The 23044-nt window shown below is 45.1% G+C and overlaps 1 protein-coding gene across 1 annotated transcript in view; it reads left to right on the plus strand.

The window, feature by feature from the left end:
* SPAG16 (sperm associated antigen 16) overlaps nucleotides 1-23044 on the plus strand; it is a 2683085-nt gene that overhangs the window by 865716 nt on the left and 1794325 nt on the right. The window lies entirely within an intron of this gene.

Genomic DNA, 23044 nt, shown 5'->3' on the forward strand with positions numbered 1-23044 from the left:
TGTTGCATATGGGCTAAACAACTGATATGAAATGTTGCCCAGAGCAATATAACTGGTTATGATTATTTTAAACATGTCATCCATCACTTTGTAGTTTTGGGCATTGAAGGGATAACAGAAAAGAATGCCACTGTAATTGTTGTAACATTCTGTCAATTATACAGGGACTCGCCATCGTTATACTACGTTTGGGTAAAGGGAAAGGGAAGTGACATAGAGGGGATTGTGGGAAAGGGGCAGAAACGTAAGGAAGAATAAAGTGCCAAGACATGCATTGCTTGGCTCCTGTGCTCTGTTGTGTCTGCCTGATGTGTGTCCATGCACCCATCTCAGAACATAGCAATGGTGAGGAGATCCTAACTGAGCCCACGACCCAAGATGGACAGATGGGTGCACCCCATATGTGTTTTCGTGGCTGCTGACGGCACCACCTCACGGAAAGCTGCTCGCCCAACCTCGACCTGACGGGGGGACACTGGTGCGCTTCATACTCGCTCGGTGCTTCACAGTGGCTGTTGGCGCCCACCTCCTTTTCAGACGCCCTGTGCAGAAGGGGCCCATCCGATCCCAACGTCTTTTCCTGCTCGGCCTACCAGCGGCCATTTGCCGGCTGCAGCGTTCCTACATGGCGCTGGCCGCAACATCTATCACAACGCTCTACTCCTCTCAATGGGGTTTTCCCTATGCTTGATACGAGGAACCCTGCTTCTTGCTCGTGCACTGCCCTGTGCCACGATGAACATTTTCTTCTATGCAGTGGGCTCACTCTTCCCGGAACCCGTTGGCGTCTTCCCGTCATCCATTGGATTCCCAGAATGTAAAAGCAGGTACCCTGTTTATTCCTCGCACACTGCCATGTGCCTCTCTGAACCTTTCTGCCACTTTAGGGTGCAAAACAATATATCCCAAGGGTGCAACCCTTGTTTGGACACTAGTGCTGGCTGCATGTTGCTTCATGCATCCGGTGTGATCCTGCTCTGCATCACTAGCACAGCTGCTGGCCGCACACCTCTACACAACATCCTTTGAAGCAGGAGTTCTGGGAACAAAGGCATACACATAATAAGGTCAGTGGTATCACTGTGTGACCTACCGTCAACAGGACAAACATATCACACACAAAATGTCAGATTGTGGAAACAGAAAAATTGATATGAGGCCGGGAAGCCCAAAGGAAACACACCAACACAGGTTACAAAGGACATACAAAGCGCTGTATTCAAGATACAACAATTACCAAAAGTCAATTGACATACGGATAGCTATTCGGCCCTCAGAGTAACAGGACGAACCATCAACGGTAGTTCGCCGTGTTAGTGTGAGAGACCGAACATTGGGACACTCGGGTTTTTATACTTTTTATCCATCTCTGGCCAACCCCCTAGCAAGTTAACCATTCTCACAATCAAACCTAGGGTTCGTTGCCAGGTCAATCCCATAATGTGTGCATTTTGATCAGTTCCGCTGATACAGTTGTTCATTTACACATAGGTCAGGGATAGGACAAGGTCTCAGTTCGCGACCCTAACAAGTGGCCTGCGGTCATATTATTTATTCATGTGTGCGGAGGTCACAACGGCCAGAATCACACTCGAAATGTCATTCGGCCTCCATTTTGTTGTTCAGGGTGACTTCCACACTACAAGAGAACCTAAAATGGCGGCTAAATCCAAGATGGTGATTTACATAATACATTAAGGTCAAGACCTTGCAGCAGAATCTATGTACACAATGTTTTTAGACAACTTGGTATAGGCCAAAATACATTCAAACAATGCGATAGGAGGTACAATATTATTTCGATTTCCACAGACCCTCCTTTTGGCCTATGCCAAGTGCTAAACATCATCCCTAATACTTTCGAAAATAACTCCATGTATTATCATCCATAGATTCTGCATCATTGTCTGTAATGTCTATAGCCATAAGGTCGTTCATAAGAACCTCTTGTAACATGAATTCTTTAGATGCTGTATCTGGGGTATATATTTTATGCCCTATTGCGCTCACTGCTTGAGCAAAACACCCCCCCATCATTCCACACATACTTGGGAGGCATTGAAAACAGCAACAAAGGAATAACAGGATCCCTAAAATAACCATAATAACGGAAAGTACCTTCCAACCCCAAGATCGCAAGGAATCCCAAAACCAAGTACTAAGGTTCCAGTCTCCTACAGGGATATGGATTTCAGAACTGAGAGTATGTAAGTTCTGAATTGCTTTAAAAATTGTTGGCGAGGAGTTTGGTACGAAAACACAACAAGCGGACCATACTAATTTGCATACTCCACCTCGTTCTGCCAAAATGACATCTAATGCCATCCGATTTTGAAGTGCTACCAATCTTATTGCCTTTTGCTCTAAGTTCATATTGTAGAGTATGTCCGTGGTCCAGTTGATCGTTCTCTCCAGTACCCTTGCTAATCCCCTAATGTTCTCCGAGTTTGCTATTTGTCCCCAAAAGGGCACAACAGATTTAGCTATGTCCCCCAATACTTGCCCAGGGGTATCTCCGTTGTTGTCTCGCCGTGGGCGAGCCTTAGAAACCTCCAATGTACTAGCTACAAATACCCCGGGTAACAATATTCCTAAATAGTAAGTTCCCTGCCAATCCTTGGGCAACCAGGGAAATGCTAAACTACCACAAACAAAATAAACAGGCCCCCCCACATACAGAGGCCTGGTTTCCCCAGTCAAATTTACAATATTTTTACAAGCTTCAAAATCTCCCATTGGCCTAGTGCCATTTCTCTGTACACAGAAGGGAACCGAGTCAGGACTATGATTTACAGAATAAGAAGGAGGTACAGCATCCTTATTGCCTATCGGAGCCATTTTAAAGGAAATCAGAGTTTGAAAAGGAAGAGATAGTTTGTCAGACGGCCTAATAGAAGCGACGTTAGGTTTACTTCTATTTGCGAAAAGCGAGCATCCCAGGGGAGTCAATTCACGTTTCTCAAAATCATTTAAATTAGTTCCATCAAAGTTCCCTGAGATTCTATTATTCCATCGGCCAAAGAATAGTGCTCTAAGAGAGGCATAGCAAGAAGTCGTTAAAGGTAGAGGATGTATATACCATCCCAGTCCCTTGTTCCGGTAAATGAGTACAAATCCAACAATTACTCTTATTAAAAATGGCATGAGTAGCATTCATTACTATCATCAGAGTGTTATTATAATACTTTTGTCTATGTTGGGAGTCTCTAGGGGACAGTGTGTGAAGGTGTACAGAGGGAGTCAAAACAGTTGGTACGATCTCGGTCGGTAATAAAGGTTTCAAAGGATAGATTTCTTCGAAATACCAAAGTCCTACAGCAGTAGTTGCAAAAATAACAATAATCATTATCAAAACACAACAGTACATTTTCGGGGCCCAGGCACATTGTTCATTGTTCGATTTGGTCACCCCCTTATCTAAAAGTCCAGTGCGGGGAGCAGCGGTGAAGGTGGCAGGCATCGTAGTTTCTCGATCGACGGCCCCAATGTTCGTTGCTGGCGACACTACGGTCGCGTGATTTCTTAGTCCTTCCCAACCCTAGCCAGCAGAATCCCTTTTTGTTCAACAAAACAAGACAATTTTCCGATCACTTCCTTTTCCAGATGCACGACACTCGTGCCGTAGTTCTATTTCCGTGGTCGAAGGTTGTACCTGATGGTACCCAAAATTGTGTGGTCCGGAAGCAAAGTATCGTCACTTCCTGAGGGAAGCGACGTGTCGGTGGTGACGGAAGTCGCAGAGCTCAAAACGGTGTTTTCCGGCAGTGATTTTTCAAGAGAGTGCGGAGACAAAATGGACTCTTCCCCAAGCTCCTCAGGCTCACAGAACTCCTCCGATGCACTCACAGCGCTGTTTGCTACTCCAGGATCAGAGACTGTAGCATCAGCGAGGGGTTCTGCTTCTTCCGTAGCGTGTGGCGTCGGGTGAGGAAGTTTCTTGACGTGCGTCGCGTGAATCCAGTTTTTCTTTCCAGCCACCCGCACTGCTGTCCTGGTGACCAATAATACCTGATGGGGTCCCCGCCAGCGAGGCGCGAGACAGGAAGACCTCTCGTAGGCCTTCACTAAGACCCAACTTCCGGGCTGTATATCGTGTCCTGGGCCCGTGAACCGTACAGGTAAAGCAGCATGCACCTGGTGGTAGATGAAATACAGGTTTTTAGTTAACTGGTTACAGTAGTCTACGAGCAATACATTTTCCACCTCCCTCAGGGCTTTAGGTTTTGGGAGACCCCAAATGTTAGCAGGTCTCCCCGTTACTACTTCAAATGGAGAAAGCCCAGTTCTAGTCTGAGGTGTGGTACGCATAGCTAATAACACAATAGGCAAAGCATCTGGCCATTTTAGTTTGGTATCAGCACATGTTTTTGCAAGTTTATTCTTTAAAATACCGTTGTGTCTTTCTACCAACCCAGCACTTTGAGGATGCCTAGCTGAATGAAATCGTTTCTCAATACATAGGGCTGCACATATTTGCGAAATTACTGCTGCGATAAAGTGAGGACCATTGTCCGACCAGATTATCCTCGGGAGCCCAAATCGAGGAAAGAATTCTTATACCATAATCTTTGCAGTGGTCATGGCGGTAGCATCTTTGACGGGGAAAGCCTCGACCCATTTACTGAAGGCACAAATAATTACAAGAACATATTTCAGATTATTACATCACTCCATTTCAATGAAATCAAAATGTATAACCTCAAAGGGGACAGAAGGGGGCCCAAAACTTCCCCTTGGAGCCACTGTCCCCTTACCCACATTGTGCTGTAGGCAGATCATACAGTTCTGGACATGTCTCTTTGCAGTGTCCAGAATCTTGTCATTCACCCAGACCTGTTCTAACATTCTCGTGATCTGCTGGGCACACACATGCGTAGGACCATGTGCCATCGTAACCATTGCCAATACATAAGAATCAGGAAGCAACCATTTCCCTTCGGATGTATCCACCCAACACCCTTCGTCATCCAGTTTCCCCATTCCTTCAACCCACTTTCTAGATTCTTCCATCGTGGCATCCGTCTGAATATCTCGCACAGACCCAATACCTTCATCCATTATGCAAACATCTCTCGTTTCCCTCGAGGTATACATGTCCGTGCTAAGGTCTGTGGCCGTTTGTCTGGCTATCAAATCCGCAAAAGCGTTCCCTTTGCCCACATCATCTATGACCTTGCGATGTGCTGCACATTTCATGATCGCTAACCGTTTAGGGAGTGAGAGTGCCGAAAGTAATTGCACTATCAAAGGGCCATGCTGAATCTTGGTCCCATGTGAGGTCAGGAACCCTCTTTCCGACCAAAGTTTTCCGAAGTTGTGAGCCACCCCAAATGCATACTGGCTATCAGTATATATATTTACTCTTCGCCCTTGGGAAAGTTCACAAGCTCGGGTCAATGCTATAATCTCTGCGGCCTGCGCGGAGTTATGCAAAATTCTTAGTTTCGACAATTTTGTTTAATGTAGTAACTGCATAAGCAGCTGTAGATGTACCATTCGAAAGTTTGAAGCAGGAGCCATCGCAAAACAGCTCCCCTTCCGCATTATCCAAAGGAGTATCTATGAGATCTATCCTGCCCTTCGTTTCTTGTTCGGTGGTATACAGGCAGTCATGTGATTCTTCGTCACCGCAAACAGTGTTTTGCAGGAAAGGTAAGAGTTCAGCCGGATTAAGAACACAACACCTCTTAATTTGAATATGAGGGGCAAACAGAATTAGTTCATACCTTGTTAACCGTGCAGAGGTGAGGTGTTGCGTTTGGGTTTTGTTCAATAGGATATCAACAGAGTGAGGTACCATCAAAATCAAATCATGGCCTAAGACCATTCCCTCACTCTGCTTTACAGACGCGGCAGCAGCAGCAACAGCGCGCAAACATCTTGGCAAAGCGCATGCGACAGGATCGAGGGTGGAGGAGTAGTAGCCGCACGGCCTATTCTTCCCTTCCTTGTTCCTGTGTTAACACAGCCAAAGCACATCCATCACATTCATGCACAAACAACACAAAGGCTTTGTCATAATTTGGAGTAACCAGAACCGGTGCCGAACATAGCGCGGTTTTGAGAAGCTCAAATGATCGTTGATGTTCCGATTCCCATGGCAGTGGCAGAGAAATGCCCTTCTTCGTCAAAGCCAACATCGGTTTTACCACTAGTGCGAAATTCGGGATCCACATCCTATAGTAGGAAGCCATACCTATCAGGGCTCTGACTTCCTTCTGCGTATTTGGAACAGACATGCCAGAAATGTGTTTTATTCTTTCAGGTGTCAATCTTCTCCCCTCCTTTGACAGGAGGTAGCTTAGATAGGCAACCTCCTGACAACAATATTGAAATTTTTTAAGCGAAGCTTTGTGACCATTTTTAGCTAGATGAATAAGCGACAGTATAGTGCCTTCTTTACAGGCATTCTCAGAATCTGCAGCCAAAAGTAAATCGTCAACATATTGAAGCAGCGTACAAGTAGGTGGCAATTCAAGGGTGTCGAGCTGCTCTTTCAATGCTCTATTATAAATACTAGGACTTTCAGTATACCCTTGAGGTGCCCTTGTAAATGTAAATGAGCGTCCCCCCAAGGTGAACGCAAACCGATATCTGCTTTCTTTATGTATAGGGATACTAAAGAAGGTGTTTTTCAGATCTACAACACTAAAGTGTGCAGCCGTAGCAGGGATCATTGTTAATATCGTCGTCACATCAGGCACAATTGGAAATTGTGGGGCGACCACTCGGTTAAAAGCACGAAGATCAATTATAAACCGGTATGGAATTGCATTGTCGCCTTTCTTATATACGGGTAAGATCGGACTGTTACACAAACTACCTGTAATCTCTTCGATCACCCCACGATGTACAAAATCGGAGACAATGCCTTTCAAAGCACGTTCGCCTTCAGCTGATATTTTATACTGCGGAATGCGTGGCAGTTTCACCCCATGTTTCAGGACTATTTTAACGGGCTCAATATGTAAAACTCCGACATCATTGTCGTCCACCGCCCACAAACATTCCGGAACAATGCTTAACTCGGGAGGTAAAGGTCGAATCAAGAACTGAGAATTAAGAAGTTGCTGTGGTGAAACCGTTAGCTGTACTCCATCCGAAGAACAATGAATAACTGCATTCAATTTCTTTAACAAATTCAACCCCAGCAAATTCTCTCCACAGTTCGAAGTGAGAAGAAAGGGACAATGGTCCGTAAAGGGACCCAAAGAAACGGATACCGGCGCAGAAACCGGACAGACAGTTGGTACACCAGAAAACCCTACGGAAACATTTGTTTGCCCTGACAGTGGGATGTTTGGAACCCGAGAATGATCAATGGAGCACTTCTGTGCTCCAGTGTCAATCAAAAACTGGTGTTTCCTATTCCCCACTAATAATTCAACGTAGGGGCCCTTTTGATTAACGGGAATAGGCAAAGGTTCCAAACCCTGCTTCGGGCAATCCTAATAATACGGAGCCTCGTCAGAAAGGTAAGCAGCAGAAGGGTGATCAAATATGTTTCTCGAGTCCATACTCGAGGTCTGATTTTCCCGTGAAAAAGGTTGCTGAGAATCTAGTGAAAGCTGACCTCTGTCAGGGCCCCCTGCTCCAGGGCGGCCCCTAGGTCGTCTACCCATACCTCCAAAGGCACTGTTTGACCTCTGGCGAAGGACAGGGCACTGTGCTCGCCAGTGACCTTCCTGGCGGCAATAAGCACATTGATTAACATTCACAGTACTCAGAGGAGCATTTCCTTTTGGAACGTAGTGACCTCTAGTCTGTGTCGTACCTCCTCTGGGGTTTCTAACAATTTGCTGCAATAATACTTTGGTTTTCAAATCTCCCTTTCTCCTTTCAATTTTCTCCTTTTCATTATTAACACGGTTCTCATAATACTGAGCCATATGCAAAACCTCAGATTGAGATTTTGCCTGCCAAGCGCTCTCTGCGGACATAATTTGTGACTGGATGTCAGGTAACAATCCACATACAAATTTGTCCACAAACAACCTTTTTCCCGACTCTGTACCTAAATCCTGTCCCCTGAAGTCAGAAAATACCTGCTCGAATCTATTAAAAAATTTCGGTGGCGCCTTCAATTTTCCCTTGGACACAGGCCGTAAGCTTGTCCCAAATAATCCTTTTCTCTGGAATTATAGTTTTTAGTTTAGCGACAATCCTATCAGGTAAAGTAAGTATTACCCGTGGCGGTTTCTCACCAGCTGGTCTTTCTCCATCAATTCTAATCATATTTGCCCACGTATCTCCCAACCCCGGCACATCATCTATTGTCCGAACCTGTTTCCATACATCTACGGGTAGGAGTACAGGGAATAACAAGTCAATGTCACTCAAAGTGAACACAGAGGACTGTAGAACGGACTCTATTTCTTTGTAAAACCCCGTCGGGTTTTTCCTAATATCGGGAACTGATTGTCCAATTGTATTCACATCCTGTCGTGAAAACGGGACGTGAACAAATGGCGATACATAATGTGCAGGGATATCCACAGTGGGGGCACCAGTCCCAGCGTTGGCGGGGATCTCAACTTTTGGGACAAAGGTCAGAGGAACCTCTCTCATAGGCAACTGAGATATAGGTACCTCCGGCCGCTTACTAAGCAATAGAGCCAGGTCGAGCGCTAAGGCAGCTGTAGAAGTGTCGGGCGAAAAAGCCCTTTTACAAATCCCCAATGATTCTATGGGGCAACTAGCCCTCTTCCTTACACATTCCTCTTGCAGGTGCTGTACCATCACCTGAATTACCTTTCTTTGCATTTCTACTGTATACTGACTATACGTGTCATGCACTTCGTCTGGCGGTATCGATGAATCCGAGATCCATCGAACCGCATCTTTGGTACAAATTCGTACTTCCTCAGGTGCCGCTCTTCGGCACGGAAGGAACCGTTTCTGTACATATATTCTATCGTCCTCATCATCCTCATCTCGTGATTTTTCAAAGTCTTTCCTAAACTCAAACAATCTTTCAACATGCCCATATACTTTCTGCTCTGTGTCCCTCGAAAGTGCCAAAGCATTCAGATCTCTCACCCCTTGTGGAAGATCCGAATTTTGTAATCTACCCCACATTACACACAAATGAGTCCCCAAACCTTCAATAAAGACATTTTTCTCGGGAAAACTATTCAAATTAGATAATGTAGAAAAAACATTAGCTTGATCACCTTTCTCCATGCAATGCTTAGCCCATGCAAACAATTCCTGTTTCTTATCTGCAGAAACAGTACTACGAGTCACAACCTTTGACCCTGCACCTGGATCAACTTCAATCAATACGGGGCCACTTGGGAGCGGAGGTATAGGTGAATTTAACAAAGGTGCAACTATCGGTGCAGGGGGAAGGGGCGTTGCGATAGGCGGAGGAACAACAACCAAAGGACTAGGAACAATAGGCTGTACAGGGGGAACAGGAATAACAACAGGCGCGACAACAGGAATTGGCAGAGCGCCCAAAATAGGAACATATGGAGGGGGCGCTGAGGCATCGGGCCTGCGTTCATTTAATAATTTCTCAATAAATTCCTCTGAAACATGGAAATCTTTAGAGGGGTACATTTTTTGGACTGCGAGTGAAAAGGCTCTATCCATATATTTAACTAATTCTGACAGCTTTTCTTCATCATATAATAATGCTTTTTCAGCGTTTGTTTTATGACGACGTGCATGTTTATCCCTACTTTTAAGCTGCTGCAATGCTTCTTTCTTCCAATTTTGTAACACATCAAAGGCTGCTGGTCTAGCCTTTTTCTTTAACAAGATCGATTCTAAGTATTCAATACGGGGGATCTCAAAACTACCATTGATTGGCCACTGAAATTCGGAGGCATGTCTGGTCTGTCTGTGCCAAATATCATTAAATACGATACTTCCAATGCCATACTTACAGTACATAGTACACGCCGGCGACCCCTCCTGTGGTGCCGGGCGGCTAAATTCCAAAGATTGTCGATCGCTGCGGAACAGAGCCCTAAAACAGCTAGACAATTTCCGAGGCATTTCACAAAAAATTTGTGTTACCTGGTCCAATAATTGTGTCTGCAGATACAATACGCCAAATTCAAAGTGTCAGGGTTAAATTAAGAGCCGGGTCACGACTGCACCTGACCAAACCTAAGGAGGACCGTACGGTTTACCAAAGAACTTACCTAACGAATTTTACCTTGTGTTTGGTGGTTTCGGCAAATCTGCCCGCCTCATAAATTGGACCCTCGTCAAGATGCCGTGTCAGACCACACGACTATCGTCCAAGGATCGGATCGTGCAGCGCTGCCGAGGTATCGCGTCTCGATCGGTCGGGCCCGCAGAATCACACCGTCCGATCCCGGTTCGATAGTCTGCGTCAACCTTCAATGATCCGGCATCAATCTTGAGGGTCCCTATTCGGGCGCCAACTGTGGAAACAGAAAAATTGATATGAGGCCGGGAAGCCCAAAGGAAACACACCAATACAGGTTACAAAGGACATACAAAGCGCTTTATTCAAGATACAACAATTACCAAAAGTCAATTGACATACGGATAGCTATTCGGCCCTCAGAGTAACAGGACGAACCATCAACGGTAGTTCGCCGTGTTAGTGTGAGAGACCGAACATTGGGACACTCGGGTTTTTATACTTTTTATCCAGCTCTGGCCAACCCCCTCGCAAGTTAACCATTCTCAGAATCAAACCTAGGGTTCGTTGCCAGGTCAATCCCATAATGTATGCATTTTGATCAGTTCCGCTGATACAGTTGTTCATTTACACATAGGTCAGGGATAGGACAAGGTCTCAGTTCGCGACCCTAACAAGTGGCCTGCGGGCATATTATTTATTCATGTGTGCGGAGGTCACAACGGCCAGAATCCCACTCGAAATGTCATTCGGCCTCCATTTTGTTGTTCAGGGTGACTTCCACACTACAAGAGAACCTAAAATGGCGGCTAAATCCAAGATGGCGATTTACATAATACATTAAGGTCAAGACCTTGCCGCGGAATCTATGTACACGATGTTTTTAGACAACTTGGTATAGGCCAATATAGATTCAAACAATGCGATAGGAGGTACAATATTATTTCGATTTCCACAAGATGAGGACATCTCCTCCAGTGCAGTGGCACCTAGTCAGCAACAAATGATGCAAATAAGAGACCCTTTCCATATACAAGCGCCTCTGCCTTTTGACACCAATGATACCAGCAATCTAGGGCCAAGATGGGCACACTGGATGCAAGACTTCATTGGTTATCTAGACCCGCTAGGTGTGCAGGACGAGAAAAGAAAAAGGGGAATTCTCATCTGCATGGGTCTAGCTGTCCGCAAAATTATCTATGAACTTCCTGGGCCTGCAATAGCCTGGTTGAATGGGCTCGCAACCTATTTCATGGATTACTTCACACCACACAAAATGTTGATTATGAATGTCATGTGTTCCATACCACCAGCCCCAGGTTGAAGCTCAGGGGCTACAACTAAAAAGGTTAGCTAGCCTCGAGTCCCGACAGTCCCGACATTAGCGTAGCCCCAGATCTTTTCCAGACCTAGCAACACCCCTGACCATGGAGAAACTGAAACTAGGTTCCCCAGCCACACAGGTCGCTCACGTAATGCAGAATTCAACATCTCAACCAGTGGTAACACAGTCTAATCACATTGCTACGGGTATAAGTTCTCTCATGAGAGTGGTTGATTGGCTATTGAACAGTCATGCACGGCCTGTGGGCGAGAAAACCATTTCCAATCAGTGTGCCGAGCCTCTGGCTCTCTACGTCGGCCCAGGCTAGAATCTTTCAAAACCAAGATAGATATTCCAAGTGTAAAGTGCCATCATTTCAGACATTAGTTGTCTTGTTTGAAGAAGGGTGATCAAGAAAGCAGTACGTTAAAGCAGTATGTATCTTCACGCAGAAATGGCCCATCTACAGAAAAGCAGAGGAGTCACAAGTCAAGGAGAACTGTTCGCAACCTCAAGACAATACCGCCATCCGGCTCCAAATCGGCCAGTTTGCCAACCCCTGCTGACAGAGGAAGAGGATGCATTTATGCGCAGGGGAATGAAAAAGCCATGAGACACAGCCCCACATTGCCACTCAATATAAACAACGAGTGCAGAGAATTCATCATAGACATGGGAGCAATGGTTAATGTCAGCAGAGAGACCAAACATTGCAAGCTATCCAAAGCTGCTCTTCTCCAGCCCTAAGACGTCAACATCTATCCATATGGTTCCCAAGTTCCTCTTCCATGTCTAGGGAAATGTGCAACATGTTAATACAAATCCTACTCGGCAACTGTGGAACTTGATGTAATCGCCACAAAAGTCCATTCTGGTTGTAGTCTGAGTTTTCGCACAGCAATCAAGATGGGCCTGATTCACGTCTTATACAACCTCATGCTCAAACACCTCATCCAACCATCCAACTTTGAGGCCAAGTTTCGAGCATTATTTAGAGGCATTGGCAAACTCAGAAACCGACAAATTCATTTTTGCATTGATACGATGGTGAAGGCCACGGCCCAATGCAACAGGGGCATTCCATTTAACATCCAGAAACAGGTGGAAGAGGAAATATCACACCTCATAGTTCAGGACATCATTGAACTGGCTTCGGAGGCCAGTCTGTGGGTGTTACCCATTGTTCTGGTGCCGGAAAAATGTTCTAATCTCAAGATAAGGAAATGTGCTAAGATAAGGTTACCAAACCAGGTTATTTAAAGAGAATACAATCAGGCACCCTGCACATCAGACACGATTCATCCACTGAACGGGGCTACCACATTTTCAAAGCTGGATCTCAATACGGGATGTCAGCTGGAGCTAGCCCCGGAATAAAGATACATTACAACATTCATGACTCATATTGGGCTATTTCGCTAAAAGTGGCTAAGTTTTGTTTTTTTGTCTACAGCCGGAATATTTCAGGAGAGCCATCATGTCATCCAACATATACCTGACTGTATTAATTACAACAATTACACCCTCATATTTGGGAAGTGTAGGGGAGGCATGGTATCACAAGTATGACACTGACACAAAAAGTACAATTTGTAAAACCTTTATTAAAGTTTCTGGGTTTGGAAAAACTCCTACTTTGCCCTATAACTAGGATGGGAGTAGTCCCGACCATCAAACAATAAATAAAACAGTCCTAGTCAGTCTATGTCAAATCAAAATGGCCTATGCTAACAAAACCTAATGCCTGCCCTATCTCTTGTACAAAAAGTTATATAAAGGAGGTATGTATGCAAAGGAAAATCAGTGTTCAAATATAAAGAAAACATGGGGCTGAATCAACTCTCCTCCCCACGTTAGAAAGCACAGAGTAAGGCATTCCCCGTAGGCAGGATGACGCACTCTGTCTCTGGTTTTCAACACAAAACAGTTCAACATGTGGATTGAGGCCCATGTGGCCTTCCACAATAAAGTTCCTTTTTCCAGGCTTGCAAAGAACGTTCAACACAAATTTCACTTTGGTCCCCCTCTGTCGGACTCAGAGCTTTTACAACAAAAGTTCAGCAATATTTGAGGGGGCTCCCTTCCCCAAACCTTTTACGCTTCGGGTCTCCCTTAGGCTCAGACTGTTTTCGGATGTCGAAGACTTTCGAATGCGCGTGGCGTTCTCTACAGACCTCCGCAGGACCAGTTCAGCTCAAAGTTCAACGTTCAGCTCTTTACCCTCCCCTTCTCTCAGGGTTAATTTTGATCACTTTGTTTTTACAGTTCATTCACGTTAGCGCTACAAACAATTCATCTTTAACAGGGATTTTCGAGTGGGCTACTTCCTTTCGCCGGACCACTCCATTACTCATTATTGGTGGTTTCACAGCGGTCCTTACTTCAAAGTTCATTCATAGGTCTGCCTTTCTTCTCGTCTCATCTACACGCATGCAGCCTTCTCTTGTGATATAATGTTGCACTTCAATCTTTCCTCTACACGCGCAGGTCTCTCGGGTCGCTTGTCAACTCACTGGCTGTGTGCGTTTCTTTCTGGTCTTTACAGTTTTCCAATTTACGAGTCAAGGTTAGTACCACAGGCTTGGCCTTGGCTCTCCAACTCTCCAGTTCACCTGGAAGGTCACTGGCATCCTTAAAACACAATGCATCCTTCTGCTTTAAGATTTGGCCTTCTCCACATGTCCTTTGTGGCCTTTTGGAAGCAACAACCTCCTATAGCGAACTCCTGGGATTCTTGACCCCCCTGCTCTCGTCCCTTGGTCCGTCGCTCTGCTCCAGTAGATTCGCCTTCACTATGGAAGTTCTGTTCTTACTCGTGTTCCTCGTAGCTCAGAGTGCGTCTCTGTGTTTGGCCTTTTAACCATGTGAGGAGAGCTAATTGGTATCAGATGTATGCGCTTAGTCAAGTGCCTGACTTTGCCTGACTCGATTAGTAGGACATGTCTAGTGAAATGTATAAGAGTATTATTACTCTCCTCTGCCCAGTGTTTGTGCAGAAGAGAGGAGGGGAGTTAGGTGTACAAAAAAGGGGGGAATACCACATCTCACCATCAGCTGCCTCCCCCCCCATTTCCCAAAGACCCCTCACCCAGGTGATATTCCCACACTGGTCCACCCCCAGGGTCTGGATCCAAAGGCGATGACCGTGCCCTGGCCAACTGAGGTAGAGATCCCTGGGGACTAGTAGGTGAGACACCCTTTGGTTTCTCACAGAAGTCCCAGGAAGAGCATGATGAAACACTCCTTCTAGTGTGCGATGTACTAAAAAAGGCACATCTCACACTGAATTCAGGAAAATGTGAGTTTGGTAAGCGTACACTTACATTTTTTGGAACTGTCTTCTCTCTCCAAGGTGTTGAACAAGACCTGACAAGATTCAACCCTCACCACCACACCTGTGCCAGCAAACCTGTCTGCACTCCACTCCTTATTGGGCCTAGCGAGCTATTGTGCTAGTTACATTCCAGACTATGCCACTGTGAGTGCCTCCCTTTGCCACCTTACCAAGGAAGGTCAAACGTTCATGTGGTTCTCCCAGTGTCAGTCTGCCTTTGACGAGATCAGAAGTAAGACCGCATCGGCTGTGTGCATGTCTTATTATGACCCGGCGAGTGCAACGGAAATCACGGTGGATGCCAGGTTGTATTGGGGGCTATTTTAGCGCAGCACAAAAAGAGGTTGACCTCATCCCGACGGATCGTGTCTTTTGTCAGCAGAAGCCTAACGTTCACCGAGCAGGGTTATTTGCATGCCGAAAAGGAAAGCTTAGCAGTTATATGGGCCTGAGAACATTTTCACCTTTTGATTGTTGACAAGCCCTTTACTGTAATCATTGTTCATTAGGCCCTCCTCACCATCTTCAGGGATCAAAAAGCAAAAATACCTCTGACGATTGCCCATTGGGGCCTCAGGTTACAGGACTACAAATTCTCCATTCTATATAAACCAGGCAGTACGCAAATTCAGCAGACTTTCTCTCGAGATATCTGATGGAATCATGCATCTCTCCCCCATCCGTGGCTGACAGATATATAAACCATATCATCCAGGCTGCAAAACCTGAATGCTGTAATGAATCCTATGGATCTCTCACCAAATTCCTGCCTAAAGGCTCCTCCCTGGTGGCCAAGGAAAGGCAGACGCTTCCTGATCCTGACCTTGGGGGTGTGCTCTGCAGGAGGATCACCTGGGAAGAGAAAAGACTCAGGGAGGTGAGAGGAATCAATGGGGTGAGACACAGTATTTACCTTCCTCTAAGGAAGAGATGTTGCAAATGCCAAAATACATAGTCATGTGTTGCCACAATAATGTAACTGTTCCACTTGTTGTATAAAAGTGAATAACTGTTAAGAATTGAAACACAATGGATACAGGGGAATGATTCAAAGGTTCTCGTAAAAGGATACAGACTGGTAGCAATAAAGGATACACTTGAAGTCTTCTTCCAACGGAAGATGTCAGAGGTAAGGCGTAGTGTATTGAAAGAGAACCTTCTAACTATTGTCACTCTCTGACTAGTAAAATCCACAGTCAGATAGAGCTATTAGTGGGAAGGGCGTGAGTGGACCAAGATTCACCAGGCTGTTGATAAAGCGGAACTAATTTAGAATGATGATTGAAATGAAGGACAATAAGAACCTATGTTGAACACACTAACCTGGAGGTGTAGCCAAGGAAGTCTCAAGAAGTCCGAAGAATCCAAGGAAACAACGGCAAGGAAAGGGTAGTGAGGGATCTAACCCGAGCGGAATGAGGGCCGCACTAGAGATGGGTTGGTGCACACACAGGAAAGCGTCCAGAGTCCAGTGCACGTGTAGAAGGAGATTAGGAGAATCTTGATCCAGGAAGTACAAGTCCTTAATACAGTAGAAGTTCGATGAGCACAGGATCTTGGTAGATGGAGGCAGAGCAGGACTCTGCAGGGTGTTGGTGCTGCCTGGTAGACAGCCGGAGGCAGAGCGGGACTCTGCAGGGTGTTGATGCTGCCTGGTAGACAGCCGAAGTCTCTATACAACAATAGGAAGCTGCGGTTTGAAGCAGCAATGCGGCAAGCTTCAAATAGAATTAACAGGAAGATGCCGCGGGTAAATGGTGGAACTCCGTTTGAACGAGGAGTGAAGAACCGCGTGCGAGCGCGGAAGAAACAGGCAGTTCAAGGAAAGCTGGAAGTTGCCGGGAGATGCATTGGAACGCGGGAAGGCAACCGTACCTTAGAAAGTAGAAAACGTCTGCGAAAAGCAGAAGTAAGCTCTGTAACGCGAAATGAGTAACAATGATCAGAAGCGCAGTTGCAAGGCTTCCGCTTCGTTAAATGGAGTCAGCTGACGTGCGTAGGACACACGTGAACGTAAACGTCATCGCATTGGTCATGTGATCCAAGCATTTGGATTAGCGCCTCCCGGATAACTTCCATTGAGTGTAGAACGGTCTAGCCGTTCTCAAAGCTGAGGAAGCCGGACGACAGGGATGTTTGGGTTTCACAATGGAGCCGGGTGGAGAGGGCGGAGAGGTAGGCATGACAATAACACCCATTCTAAAGCATCTAGAACAAATTACTTCCCTAACTCAAAAGGGGGTAATAGAAAGAAGTCTGTGAATAATAATCACTAAAAGCCTAGAACACCTTTTCTCTCTTTCCAAACAAGACTGGTCACTGAATTGCATGAAATTCCTTTAAATAATGTTGTAGAAACTAGAAGGCAAATCAGCAAGTCACAAACTAACTTTGTTGCTAGGGACTTCAAGTCCCATAATTTCCTCAGTACTGGGATGAGGAAGAGGGATGCAGAGGAGCACTACTGTGGAAGTGATCTCCTAATTAGTCTAGATGACTTACACTTGGAAGGGACTGATAGGTTTAAAAAGCCCCCTCAGGTGCAGGCATTAGAGAGAGAGGAAGCAGAGCAGTGGAAGAAGCAGTAGCGCAGGCCGAGGTTACAGCTGAGAGGGAAGTCTGTGTTGAGAGAAGACGCGGGGCCCACGGAAACACCAGAAGCCATGGCGGGTCCTGAGAGAGCCTTTGCCTTTGACTCTCCCTGTTGCAAAGGCCACATAGCGGGAAGCGTGAGGAGGAGACGCTTGCCCGATTATATTTCATTGTGCAGAGTTTGCACAGCAGGAAGCAGTAGTAGCGAGGGAAGCTTTCCCTCTTTGGAGGTTCCAGGTGGCAGTGTTATGCCTGGCCCTCTCCGGAGCAGCAGAGGCTTCATTCATCAGTGGCATGAGCTGAGGACCATCAGAGGAAGATGTCCACCCGGCTGCAAGGAGCCACAAGTCCTGCGAACACTGAGCAGAGAGTAATCGAGGGACTTGTCCGGTGAGTTCACAGATTGCAATTGACTCTGGAGTGCTCAAATGCAGTCCGCATGTTCACGGCAGGCCGCTTCATTCACTCAGTAATTGTGAATACAGATCTATACGAAACCATCAAAATTGGTGCTAGTTCAAATTAAATGACTCTATAAATAAGTGCATGAGAGTGTGGAAAGCCCAAGAAACCCATGGGAAATCTGTAAACAGTTTGAAAGCTTACAAGCAATACCCAAGCCAAGAGTGCATTACCAACCAGCAATACCAATATAGCAAACAGTACTCAAGGCAAGAGGGGAAGATTGAGAGGCTTAATAATTGTGAGACTTATTGCTTATGTGCTATCAAATACAGATCTTTAGGTGATAGAAACCTACATTGCCAAAGTGAAGATAAAGGAGAAGCAAGCCTATGTATTAGTCATTATTTGGTTGTTGGTACAGAGGAGAAAGAAGGTTATTCAGAGGAAGAGGAGCATATTTGCCAAGATGTCTTAAAGAGTGCATAGGTGGTTCCTTGTTTCCCAAAAACCTGTTAACGTTTGACGCTAAAGAAGCCTAATGAAGTTGTTGTTTTTTCTAAATTGGAAGTTACCATTGAAGCGCTTTTCTGTTCTTGTTGTTGAAGAAGTAGACAGGCAGGCGAGTATACCCGTAGGGCAAGAAGTTGTTGCCTAAATGAGATTGGCAAAGGAATGATCCAGGTTGCAGTTGATGCAAGTGCTGAACTGTGGTTCTAACAAAAACTCATGTTGACTCGTAACATTTGAAGAATTGTGAAAGCTTGTTGACGAGAAATTACAATTCTTTTTTAAACAAAAATTACAGTAAAACATCCTGACAAAGAAGTTTGTTATTCCTACAAAGGTGACACCTGTTCTTACTTCAGGAAGAGTTGGAATAGCTCATTTCTTTCTGAAATCAAATGTTGTGACAACCATGCTGACAAATTGTTTTTGCGTACTTGCAGAAGACAAATGTAAGACAGTACTTATTCCAGGAGGAGTGGGAAGTTGGGATTTATTGAGATACTTTATTGAAGCAACATAACTTTTTGTAATTGAGTATCAAACTTTAAGAAATGTACTGAAACATTGTGCTAGGCCAGATTTCCTGGTTTCCTTTGGACTGTGGAGAAAGACCCTTGTTCAGACCTGGGTAAGGGAAACTCACCCAGGTTATAAGAAGAGACATTGATCGTACTGTGAATCAGATACTATGTTGGACATCATTATTAAATTGAATTGCCATATATTTCCTTTTTGCTTTATTTGTTGTACAACTGTGAGGGTCAGATATCCTTTTGTTAGAGTGTTTCTTTAGCTTATTTTAGGAAGGGAAATCCTCATCAGGATAGGGATAGTGTTTATCCAACCTGTTTATTTAATAAAATGGCTAAAGTTGAAAACTCTTTACAAAGTGGTCTGCCTCACATTTCTGACCCCTAACAATGCATCCCCCTATCGGCTATTGAACACCACGTTCAGTTGGACCCTCTCCTGTGCACTGTCCAAAACTGCATTGACACAGGAAAGAGGAGACCGGTTTTGAAGCCTGAACGGCCACCGGCAGGGGTGACCAGAGGAACCCTTCAGGCATTCACACTGATAAAAGATGATTTGTCGGTAGCATCTTCACACATCCTCAGAAATCTTAACACATCCTCAAGAATTACCTCATTGTCATCCTGGAAGTGCTACAGAAACAGAAGTGCTACAGAAACAAATAATAGCGGTGGCACATGAAGGGCAAAGGGGAGTAGTCTTGACCAAAAGGATGCTGCGTCAAAAAATATGGTTCCACTGGATGGATACAATGATTAAAGCTACAGGATGCATGGTATGTCAAACCATACTACCCCTCATTAGAGTGGAGCCTTTGCAGATGACGCCCGCCCCGAATGGTTTGTGGGAAGAAGTGGCAATTGATTTCTTTGGCCCAACGTCAGGGGGATTATATGTCTTGGTGATCATGCATGAGTATTCCAGATTCCCTGATGTACATATTTTGACATCCATTTCAGCAGCCTACAAGATCCCAGTGCTTTACTAGACCTTTACATCTTATGGGATTTCATAAATTGTAAAGTCAAACAATGGGCCCCCATTCACAAGCAATGACTTTCGTGACTTTGCCGTGCACATGGCTTTTGGACATAGGAAAACAACTCCTCTGTGGATGCAAGCAACTGGCATCATTGAGAGGCTCATGAACAAAAGCAAACGGTCCCTTGGCATTGCTCACCTGACTCAAAAGCTGTTTCAACGACTAATCAGCACTGCTCACGTAACTCCATCATCACTAATGTTCAGGAGGCAAATTCTCACAAGATTACCCCATATCATGACAGAGTGCATGTATGCACAGAATAGCAAAGTCCAGGAATATGACTAAAATGAGAAAGCCCATATGAAACAGTATGTAGATGGCAAAAGAAGAGCAGAAGAGTCCATCCTTACAACAGGGGACACAGTAATAGTCCGCCAATCGGCAGAGGGCAAAGCATCTAGTCCTTTTCACCCAGTTTCACTGGAAATAAAAAACAAGAAAGGGTCTATGATCATGGCTGAAAATGACAGGGAAAGAATAATGAGAAACTCGTTCTTCAGGAAAATAAGTAAGAACGCACCAACAAACCTCTTCATGGATGAATCAGCAGGATTCTCTGGGGATAGCGAGGGATCTGGAGCAGAGGTCCTTCCAGAGCCTTATAATCAACCAGAAGCTTCCCCTCTGGTGCTGCGAACCATGTAAGACAACAGTGGACTCACAAGAAGCCCGTCAGGTGGATAGAAGGAGATGGACTGAATGTACTTAGATAATCAGGCTGGGGAAGGTTGGAATATCCCATTATACAGGGACTCTCTGTCGTTATACAAAGTCAGGATGAAGGAGGGAAAGGGAAGTGACTTGTGGGAAAGGGGCAGAAATGTAAGGAAGAATAAAGTGCCAAGACATGCATTCTTTGGCTCCTGTGTTCGGTTCTGTCTGCCTAGTTTGTGTTGTGGCAGATCAGACAAGGGCGCGGACTCTGGGAGGGCATCTTTAGAATGACTTTATTAAATGATGGTGTGAAAACCTTACTATACCTATCGCTAGGGGGGTATTCCTTACGTATGTGACTAACTAAAGTGCTAATCAGTCATCTTGTAATGTCCAAAAAGAGTGAGTCCTCCGTCCACAAACTGGTACTATCTGACACTACCACTTAGTTAAACCAAAAAGAATGAGAGAATCTCTCCCTTCTTCTGACCGGTGCTTCATGCACTGTTCTTTTTAGTCGTAAAACTCCAGTTTCATATGTAATTTTCAAATAGTCTTTCAGGTCTCCTCATATGAGCTCATGCAACTCTCTCAAAAGGCTCTTACTACTCCATGTCTTTGGTATAACAGCTTTCTTTGAGTCTGGCCGGGTTTGACAGTTATTTCACATGAAGAATTCTTGGGCCTTCTGCTCCTTGTCTTCTATCTTTCTTATATACCATTCATTCACTTCATACTCAGGGTTAACCTTCCCTTCTTTCCAGAATAAAGCTGTGTTTTCTTGTGAGTTGTTTATCATAAACGCTTCCCAGCCTTCCTCACTTCCTTTGAAATACGTTTCAAAATGTCTTACCAGTCTCTTTCTATCCAATTCAGGGTTACTTTTTATTCTTTCTCGGCCATTTAGGGAGCTCACATTTAGCAACAAATCCTTTTCTCTTCAAACTCTATTGGTTTCCGTTTCAGGGTTGGTTATGATTCTCTTTCTTTCACTTTTACAATTCAAGTTTTTCAGATTTACTTTCTAATGTTTATACTTTCTACTGGGATGAGTTTCAATGTTCCTCTAATGATGCCCACATCGATTCCCATTCCTGCCGGGTTCCCTGTTATTTTCTCTTTCAGGTGCAAACGTCTCAGGGTTGATTATGGTTCGGGTACCTCTCTTCTACGTTCGGTTCCCGGCTGGTGTCTTTGCCTGACTCGGCTCGTCTTGTCTCCCAGTTTTGGTATTTCTCACTTGGGCACTGAATCTGCTGTATCTGCTTCCCCTTGGCAATATCTGTGTTGTTACCCGGGCAGCATGCCCACCACTGGACTTGTGGTCACACCACTACTGCTACTCCGGCTCCGGACAGGTCGCAGTCTCATCTCCTTCACCCTCCAAGCATATAGCTTCTCTGTTGCTGGCTCCCATCAAGTTTGGAGTTTGCAGGCTCCACGCTCGTCCACAGCCCTGCCTTAGCTAGTGTGACATTGCCAGGGGACCTCCTCTGCTTCACCATACGATCCTCTCTCGTTGCTCTCTCTTCCTTGCCCAGAGTTAATGAATTCTCCTCCTTAAATCCACTCGTCCCAAAGGCTCTACGCTTTTCACTTAAAGAGCCAGCTATTCTTTTCTCTCATCGATAGCATATATTATCTTGTGCCTTTTTCAAGTCCGACAATTGGAAGTATTGGATATGAGAGATGGTACCATATATGCCACTAGATGGCTTTGCTTCTGGAGTTCCTCACTGTAACGGGAGTCTTTGTCTCCCAAGGGGAAGTCTCTCCCAGTGAGGTTCCACTTGCCTTGACCCCTAGGGAGGCTGTTTCTGAGCTGGCTTACCTCCCTAGGCTCACAGGGAAGGGCTCCCTTTAGGGAGAAGTGACAAGTTCCCTCGATTCATCACAGTGGCCACCTACACCCACCTCAGAACATAACTGTTCTTTAATCAAGCCTTTTGGAGGACAAAACAATCAGTTCCCTCAGGCACTCAGCTACCAACATCAGGAAGTTCCTTCATCCTTTCCATGTAGTGGCATCTAGATATTCAATATCAAAATCAATGTACATCCATCTGTAAGTCACATTCCAGATGATTGCTATTTCAGTTAAAAAGCTTTCGGACACGTACCAGAGTCGACACCGGCCAGAGTGTGATGCAGGAAGGTTTCATTTTGTTATACCTCAACTTCACCATCTTCTTTTATGATAGACGAGCCTCGGTCACAGTTGTAACCTTTCCATCGCAAACACGTAGCCTTTTATTTTTCATTTCATTTTGTTACTTAGGGTTACATGACTCTTTACATGGTAAAATGAAAAGAAAAGAAAATCCTGGGTAACGTTTGTTGTTCTCTATGAAAATGGACCATATTTGACATGCAACTGATGCGGCCAGATTGGATACTGATGCCAATGTTGGCAAAGTTTCATCAACGGTTTCATGTCCAATACATTTCCGAATAAACTATGTTTTTTGCCATGCGGTCTAAAAAAATCACGTTTTCAGGACACAGCACACATTTTCCCCTTTTCGA

Source organism: Ambystoma mexicanum, chromosome 9 (assembly GCF_040938575.1).
Source record: "Ambystoma mexicanum isolate Mex_15411 chromosome 9, UKY_AmexF1_1, whole genome shotgun sequence".
Classification (NCBI taxonomy): domain Eukaryota; kingdom Metazoa; phylum Chordata; class Amphibia; order Caudata; family Ambystomatidae; genus Ambystoma; species Ambystoma mexicanum.